This window comes from Poromitra crassiceps (genome assembly GCF_964638095.1).
Source record: "Poromitra crassiceps genome assembly, chromosome: 12".
Classification (NCBI taxonomy): Eukaryota; Metazoa; Chordata; class Actinopteri; order Beryciformes; family Melamphaidae; genus Poromitra; species Poromitra crassiceps.
The window spans coordinates 6,164,220-6,173,394 of NC_139632.1; positions in this window are offsets into that span (position 1 = coordinate 6,164,220).

Consider the following 9,175-nt stretch of genomic DNA (forward strand, 5'->3'; position numbering starts at 1 on the left):
CATCATCAATCTCCACTCAGTGTATACACGCCCAATTAAGGAAAATGTATAGTATGTGGGTGGCAAATATCATAGGGACAACTGGGACAAGTCATTGTGGAAAAAACGGTTTCAAACATAACTTGAAAAACTCTCACACAACTTATATATCCTGTTTCTAATGAATCAACGTGGCAAGAGGTTGTACAACAATATCAACCCTCATCAACCCTCATCAACACTCATCAACACACCCAATGGCTGCTGTACGCCATTGGGTAGAATAGGCCCTATAATAAGAAATGGCAAATGTAGAGATATACATTTGTTTTGGATAGAGGATTGACGAATAGCGCCCGGGCGGATGATTTAACGCATGTAGCGAGTGCGCACATGACCTTTGCCCCCGACCTGCTATCCATAAAGACACGGTGCTCACGCTCCGTCAAACAGGAAGTGCTGTGAAAAATAAACAGCCAATCTGAGGAGACGTGTATCAGAGAGTCTGAGAGGGCTGACAAAATTGAGGATGATTAGGGGTCAAGCCTTCGGCATGGCTCTGAGCTGGAAGCCAGGGGTGCATCTAATTGCTGTTTAAAAAAAAAAAAAAACCCAGATGCCGGGGTCGGCGCTGACCCCTCGGCCCTCCTCCCCGCGTCTGACCCCTCGGCCCTCCTCCCCGTGTCTGACCCCTCGGCCCTCCTCCCCGCGTCTGACCCCTCGGCCCTCCTCCCCGCGTCTGACCCCTCGGCCCTCCTCCCCGCGTCTGACCCCTCGGCCCTCCTCCCCGCGTCTGACCCCTCGGCCCTCCTCCCCGCGTCTGACCCCTCGGCCCTCCTCCCCGCGTCTGACCCCTCGGCCCTCCTCCCCGCGTCTGACCCCTCGGCCCTCCTCCCCGCGTCTGACCCCTCGGCCCTCCTCCCTGCGTCTGACCCCTCGGCCCTCCTCCCCGCGTCTGACCCCTCGGCCCTCCTCCCCGCGTCTGACCCCTCGGCCCTCCTCCCTGCGTCTGACCCCTCGGCCCTCCTCCCCGCGTCTGACCCCTCGGCCCTCCTCCCCACGTCTGACCCCTCGGCCCTCCTCCCTGCGTCTGACCCCTCGGCCCTCCTCCCCACGTCTGACCCCTCGGCCCTCCTCCCTGCGTCTGACCCCTCGGCCCTCCTCCCCGCGTCTGACCCCTCGGCCCTCCTCCCCGCGTCTGACCCCTCGGCCCTCCTCCCTGCGTCTGACCCCTCGGCCCTCCTCCCCGTCTTGGCCGGAGCAGCCTCCTCCTCCTCTCGCTCGCTGCTGTTCTGAATTTGTTCTTTAATTTCCATCCCTGACCTCTCGTCCTGCCCATCTGCAGCCAGTTTGCGGCGCTAAACAGCGGCTTGACATCACGCACGTTGTTTCGCTTTATCTCTCGTTCGCCCTCCTTCTCCCCGAGCCCCCCCCCCCCGCATCTGTCTCTCACTTTTTCTTGGATTTCCCAGGAAAGAAAGATACTATTTTAGATAGAAGATAGTATTTTATCTTTGTCTGCCTGGCAACATCTCTCTTTCTCTCCTTATAGGCCTACTCTTTTGTCTGAGGAGGGAAACGATTGCCCAATGGGCTTGCATTAATGGCATGAGATTGTTTTCTATTATTATTATTATTATTTTTTTTTATGATTTCCCCCCCATTTGGTCAATTCCCCCTGCTGCCCCAGCCGCTGCTCCACCCCCTCTGCCGATCTGGGGAGAGCCGTAGACTAGCACCATGCTTCCTCCGAAACATGAGACATGTGCAGTTGCTAGCCACTTCTTTTCACCTGACAGCAGCAGGGAGCTTCACCGGCAGGACGTAGCACGTTGGGAGAATCACGCTATATTCCCACCGGTTCCCTTCCACCCTCCGAACAGGCGCTGATCCGACCCGAGAGGAGGCGACCGGGACACATATACCCTCATTCCGACTTATGAGATTGTGGGTTTTTGAGTTCCACACACGACTTAACAGATGTCATCATTCCACTGGGCTCCATTACAGCTGTCCCTCTGTGAGTACAAGGCTACTACATCGACCCTCAGAATAACCGCTGAGTTCCTCCACCGTCGTCATTACCATTTCCTCCAGACTTTGGCTCGCGCTCTCTTGCCATGCCAGCCTCTTAATGTTCTTGGAGAGTGTCCCTCGTCCGTCTGAACCAGAAGTCTGTGCTCCAGGCTCTGAGCGGTGCCACCTGTGTGGACGCGCTCCAGGCTCTGAGCAGTGCCACCTGTACGGTACGACGAGGAAACGCCAACGAAACAATGCCTCCCTGTCTCACCTGCACTCCCCCAGCTCGATTTCCCCCCGGCAGCCCTGCTCCATCATGTGCGGCCCTTTTGTGCGCGCTAGCGAGGCTCTTTGGACAGCGCCCAGGCTTTCAACACATTTCAACAGGCCCTCAACAGTCCCACACACCCGCCTGCCTCCCGCCTTCAGACTCTGACATCCAGTCATCGTCGTCCCGCAGCCCACAGGAGCCAAGTCCCCAGCCAGCAGCCACATGCCCCCAGAAGCCAAGAGGGGGAAGATGATGGGCGAAAAACCCAGAAGAGGAGTCGGCCTGTCAGTTTGAGTCGAGGTGAAAACGTGCAAACGGTTAGATAGGACAGATACTCCGAGAGAGAGAGAGAGGAGGAGGAGGAGGAGGAGGAGGAGGAGGAGGAGGAGGAGGAGGAGGAGGAGGGGAGCCGCAAGGGAAGCCGCCCCGCTGGAAGTGGAAGTTAGGATGGATAGGTGCTTGATTAGTGGGAATGACAGGGAGCCGGGGAGGCACTTGTTGATATAGGGAGGTTATGGACTGAATAAGGCAGTGTTATGACTTTGGATTGACCCAGACTGAACTTGATTGCAGGGCTAAAGAGTGTCAGCGAGGCCTGGGACGTTTTTAAACAGGCAATCACACGTGATGACAACTGATTCAATAGCCTGCACACGCTTTTGCCCAGAAATCCCATAAAAAGACCTAGATTGAGAAGTCTCCTAGAAGAGCTCATTAAGAGAGGAAAAATAAAAGTCTCACTGCACAAGCAGAGCTCAAATAAAGACACAGCTGTCTCCAACGTGGCCCCCGAACAATTTGGCCGGCGAATCCGATTCTTTAATAAAATTATTTTTAGCTATGGCACATTTAATCCGCTGTTGTTTTATTCATTAGCCATTCCGTGCATTTAATGCGGCTCTGCTGGCGCGGCCTCGCTGTCTCTCATCTCAGCCCGTTTCCCAGAGTGTAACACACACACACATCTGCTCCCAATCAAGGGCCAGGGGGGGAGGGGCGGGGGAGAGAGAGGGAGAGAGAGAGAGAGAGAGAGAGAGAGAGAGAGAGAGAGAGAGAGAGAGAGAGAGAGAGAGAGAGAGAGACTGCCTATTAACAGTCTCTGGCTTTTGGCATATAGGTGCACGGTGAATAGCGGCGCCCCATCTCCCCTGGGGTTTCTGGTAGTCTTATGTATAAGCGGGCTCTCTCCCTTCCCATTCGCCACGCCCTTATTATTACCTGATTTCATTAGAGACTCTAAACAAGGGGAACAAAACGAACAGGAGTCATGGTTTTGGCTTGTTGGCAGCCCCCCGGAGGTATAAGGAGCTCCCGCTGAGAGCAGAAAATACAGATTTATAGCTCCGAAAATGCCTGGCATCAGCCAAACCCACCACCACTGCAGCAAAGTTAATTGAATTAAAAATGAAGTATGCCCTATATGTTTGTGGATATGCAAAGCAAAAATGACTCATTGTTCCAAGCAGAAAGGCTGTGATAATCACAATAATTTATGACCTTTAGCTTGTTAGGCTTTTTATGTTCTTCATAAACAATGACATAAAACTGATTTGATTATCTGAAAAAAAAACATATTGGTGCTGGTGGGATTGTGGATATAAAACAGTACGAATGTGGGTTGAAACAAGAGGTCATACACTTTTTACCCCTATGGGGGCGCCACATAATAAAAAGCATTCTGATTGTGGTAAACAAGCCTTAATAAAAGTAGCAGTCAGTTGTTAAAAGGCATCTGATGATGGTTTGCCTTCCCTCCGAGCATCTGTTGTCACAACATTTGAGATGCTGTTTTCTTTTGCAAATCAACAGAATACACTGAATGAATGAATGAGTGGGACACATCGTTATTTAAATCCATTTTGATTGTGCTGAACCATCAACCCCTACCACCCACACTACCAAAGTACCAAACACACGCACACACACACACACACGCACGCACGCACGCACACACACACACACACACACACACACACACACACACACACACACACACACACACACACACACACACACACACACACACAGACACACACACACACACAATCAAAATACCCTCCCACAGAATACACGCTTAATTAGATCCAGGGAGCAAGTTGCCGAGCGACTCCCCTCAAAAACCACCTCCATAGTTTGGGACTGATTCTAAACAGCATGATGCTTCTTGCTCCGGGTGACAGATTCCTGAGATGGCTCATCAAGGCGCAGCGGGCCAGCTGATGCTGGGGGACCGGGAGCTTGGTGGTCTGATATCATGGGAACAGTTACAAAGATCACACACACACACAAACACACACAGACGCACACACACAAACACGCAGACACGCATGCACGCACGCACACCTACTAGGGGTGGGGGTGGGGGAATCGATACAGCATAGTATCGCGATATGTTGCGAGGGAATATATCATATCGCACAAATGCCAAGTATCGCACGATATTCTTTTTATATGAATTGTCAACTGTCAAGTGCATCATGCAACATTTATGACAGGTTTTTATGACAGCGTTGGTCAGTCTGTCTGCTTGACAATCCCATTTTGGTGCAATAAAAATGATTGAAGTGAGATGAACAGACTGGAAACTTGATCTCATTAGATAAAACAGATGTTGACAAAGTTTTTTTTCCCCCCTTTGGGGACATCATTTGCAATTGAAAACAGGTAATAAATCGCAATATATCACAATATCGCAATGCTCAATATATCGCAATGCTATAGTATATCGTGACCTAAGTATCGTCGTGATAATATCCCTTAGTAGAAACTACACATGGATTTTATTGTAGGCAATAAGTGTCACGTTGTCTGAGAACATCTATTAATTGGTTGCAATGGATCACAACAATGATGGTTTGATTTATGACGTGGGGATTATTGTGTTGCCATTCAATAAATTATTCTCTCTATTTTACAAGATGTGACTGTGAAGACAATAGTGTGTACAGATACACAACTGTCATACAGTACGTCTATAAGGCCTTACAGAAGTCCCAGCAGAGAATCAGTGCTTCACTATGACCTCATTCCCAAAGAGGGATTATTGTAAAAGTTGAAAACATTAGGACCATCGGTCTACTTTTTATCTGCAAGAAAGCACACGTTGTAGCAGCCATTTTCTTGATGGACAGATATGTTGTGTTTAACGTGATCGCTGTCCAGTCATTTGAGAATAAGTCATCCTAAATGTTGCAGGGCAAATGCTTGATCCATGTCTATTGTTTATGATGTGGGGGCACCACAGTACAGCCAGGGTTATCTAGGTTTATGATGTGGGGGCACCACAGTACAGCCAGGGTTATCTAGGTTTATGATGTGGGGGCACCACTGTAGAAAGTTGGAGTGTAAAATATTATTGCCAGGTGGTTCATATGTCTGATTATGTGCTAGCAGTGTTGTTTACTTTCAAAATGTAATATACTACATATTACTAGTTACTTTTTACTTTGAAGGTAATGAGTTACTTTACAATATTACTGTCTGTGTAGAGTAACTCGTTACTTATTACACTACTTTTGCATTACTTTTACCAAGACAACAGCATCAGCAGAATGGCATCGCTGCCCCGGCCGGAACCATCCCGAAAACTAATTTCAACCGCCTTGAAGTCAGTGTAAACAATCCAAAATTCAAAATGTTATTCTTTTCCTTTGTTATTGTCATCTATAGTGGTTATTTGCATAAAAACACAGTTTGATTAGGAGATGATTGTATCTTTTTTAAATATGTGCTTTGATTAAAAAAGATAATAACTCAATTTGTAACTTGAGTTACTTGACAAGTAACTGGTATAATATTACTGAAATCCTATAAGGAATAAGTTATATTACTGAGTTACCGCTAAAAGTAATATATTACATGTAATATGTTACTTTTGTAATGAGTTACCCCCAACAGTGTGTGCTCGGTATCTGTTATTGCTCTTATAATTTGATAGGCTGAGCCGACCCACGTGATGGGCTTTGATCTTGGTTAATTGGCTCGACGACTACGAGTCATGCAGAAATTACAGTAGTGTCCGTCAGTCGAGCTCAGTCGATTTAGATGCGTCAGTCGTCAAAGTTGTGCAGTAATTTCGGCAGTATTTTCACAAGTCAAGTTGTGCGTGGATGAAAAGTGAGTAGGCTACTTGCCCATGGTGTTGCATTTTCATTGTGTTGATGCGGTTATAGGTGGTCAATGTGAAGGAAAGTCGGAGTTTTGGTGCTCGTCAACGGACCACCGGTCAGCGCTAATGATAGCCGGTTCATGCACGCTAATGATCCTCCTGTCCTCTCTCCTGACAGCCCCCGACACAGCACGTCGGTTAAATATGTCATGTCTAGTTCTAAACATTTTCTTATGTTTATATTATTCATTACCTGTTGTTGGTATTGTGTGGAAGTGGAAGCATGTTTTATGATGGAGGAAAACCTACCTAAATGCCTGCGTTTATATCGAGGTTAAACTAAGATAGTGAACTACAACAGGAAGTGTGGATTTTCACAATAAAGCCTCACCAGTAAAACGTGAGTTATAGATGACCAGTAGCTAATATGTTTGTGGAAACCTGTTAATAGAATGGCGTTTATTTCCGGCTATGTGGTAATAAAGGGAGTATAGTTGTAGCAATTTGATTATGCCCTCCTGTTTCCAATTAATGTTTATATAGATTAGTAATAGTATATTTCTGCAGATGGGGATATTAATGGGAATGATGTATGTCTGGTATCACTCATTGTATTTTTGTTATTCTTTCTTTACAGAAAACCACAACTATTCACAACTCACAACCTGTATGTGTTGCTGCACAGTGCCAGTAAAGAAAGACAGAAACACCATCTTTTCTCCACTCTTTATTCCTCATACCTGGAGGCTTTAAGTGCTGTCCTGGCCGACACACCTAGCACCTAGTCCATCGTTATCTCCACTACAACCACAGTACAGGGTTATTATCTAGGTTAGACACTTTCCCTCACTGTTATATCGGCTTATGGCATGACGTCAGTCTGAGACCATTTCCTCAAAGACCCCCAGAAGTCAAAAATCAGTTTTTCTTCTTATTCCTACAGTTGAGATGTTTGAGCTTCACTGTGCAGAATGATGTCTGTGCAGAGTTTGACACTAGAAGGCTGTTTTCACACTCATCTGCTGAAAGTGGATTCTCAACCGACCCACTGAGCTGTGCGACGAGTCGACCATCCCGCCGCGCCGAGGGCTCGTGGGCGACGCAGGATCAGACAGCAGGAGGAGATACGAAATGTGAGTGAACCTTACCCTAAATGTTAGGTGTAACTTAATAAATGATAATAACAAACTGTGGTGTACTGGGTCCCTGGCTATGTTCACTCAGTCTGAATAGCTAGCTAAACGGTCCCTGGCTATGTTCACTCAGTCTGTACAGCTAGCTAAACGGTCCCTGGCTATGTTCACTCAGTCTGAACAGCTAGCTAAACGGTCCCTGGCTATGTTCACTCAGTCTGAACAGCTAGCTAAACGGTTCCTGGCTATGTTCACTCAGTCTGAATAGCTAGCTAAACGGTCCCTGGCTATGTTCACTCAGTCTGTACAGCTAGCTAAACGGTCCCTGGCTATGTTCACTCAGTCTGAACAGCTAGCTAAACGGTCCCTGGCTATGTTCACTCAGTCTGAACAGCTAGCTAAACGGTCCCTGGCTATGTTCACTCAGTCTGAACAGCTAGCTGAACGGTCCCTGGCTATGTTCGCTCAGTCTGAACAGCTAGCTAAACGGTCCCTGGCTATGTTCACTCAGTCTGAACAGCTAGCTAAACGGTCCCTGGCTATGTTCGCTCAGTCTGAACAGCTAGCTAAACGGTCCCTGGCTATGTTCGCCCAGTCTGAACAGCTAGCTAAACGGTCCCTGGCTATGTTCACTCAGTCTGAACAGCTAGCTTAACGGTCCCTGGCTATGTTCACTCAGTCTGAACAGCTAGCTAAACGGTCCCTGGCTCTGTTCGCTCAGTCTGAACAGCTAGCTAAACGGTCCCTGGCTATGTTCCCTCAGTCTGAACAGCTAGCTAAACGGTCCCTGGCTATGTTCGCTCAGTCTGAACAGCTAGCTAAACGGTCCCTGGCTATGTTCACTCAGTCTGAACAGCTAGCTAAACGGTCCCTGGCTATGTTCACTCAGTCTGAACAGCTAGCTAAACGGTCCCTGGCTATGTTCGCTCAGTCTGAACAGCTAGCTAAACGGTCCCTGGCTATGTTCAGTCAGTCTGAACAGCTAGCTAAATGGTCCCTGGCTATGTTCACTCAGTCTGAACAGCTAGCTAAACGGTCCCTGACTATGTTCACTCAGTCTGAACAGCTAGCTAAACGGTCCCTGACTATGTTCACTCAGTCTGAACAACTAGCTAAACGGTCCCTGACTATGTTCACTCAGTCTGAACAGCTAGCTAAACGGTCCCTGGCTATGTTCACTCAGTCTGAACAGCTAGCTAAACGGTCCCTGGCTATGTTCACTCAGTCTGAACAGCTAGCTAAACAGTCCCTGACTATGTTCACTCAGTCTGAACAGCTAGTCAAACGGTCCCTGGCTATGTTCACTCAGTCTGAACAGCTAGCTAAACGGTCCCTGGCTATGTTCACTCAGTCTGAACAGCTAGCTAAACGGTCCCTGGCTATGTTCACTCAGTCTGAACAGCTAGCTAAACGGTCCCTGGCTATGTTCACTCAGTCTGAACAGCTAGCTAAACAGTCCCTGGCTATGTTCACTCAGTCTGAACAGCTAGCTAAACGGTCCCTGGCTATGTTCACTCAGTCTGAACAGCTAGCTAAACGGTCCCTGGCTATGTTCACTCAGTCTGAACAGCTAGCTAAACGGTCCCTGGCTATGTTCACTCAGTCTGAACAGCTAGCTCAACGGTCCCTGGCTATGTTCACTCAGTCTGAACAGCTAGCTAAATG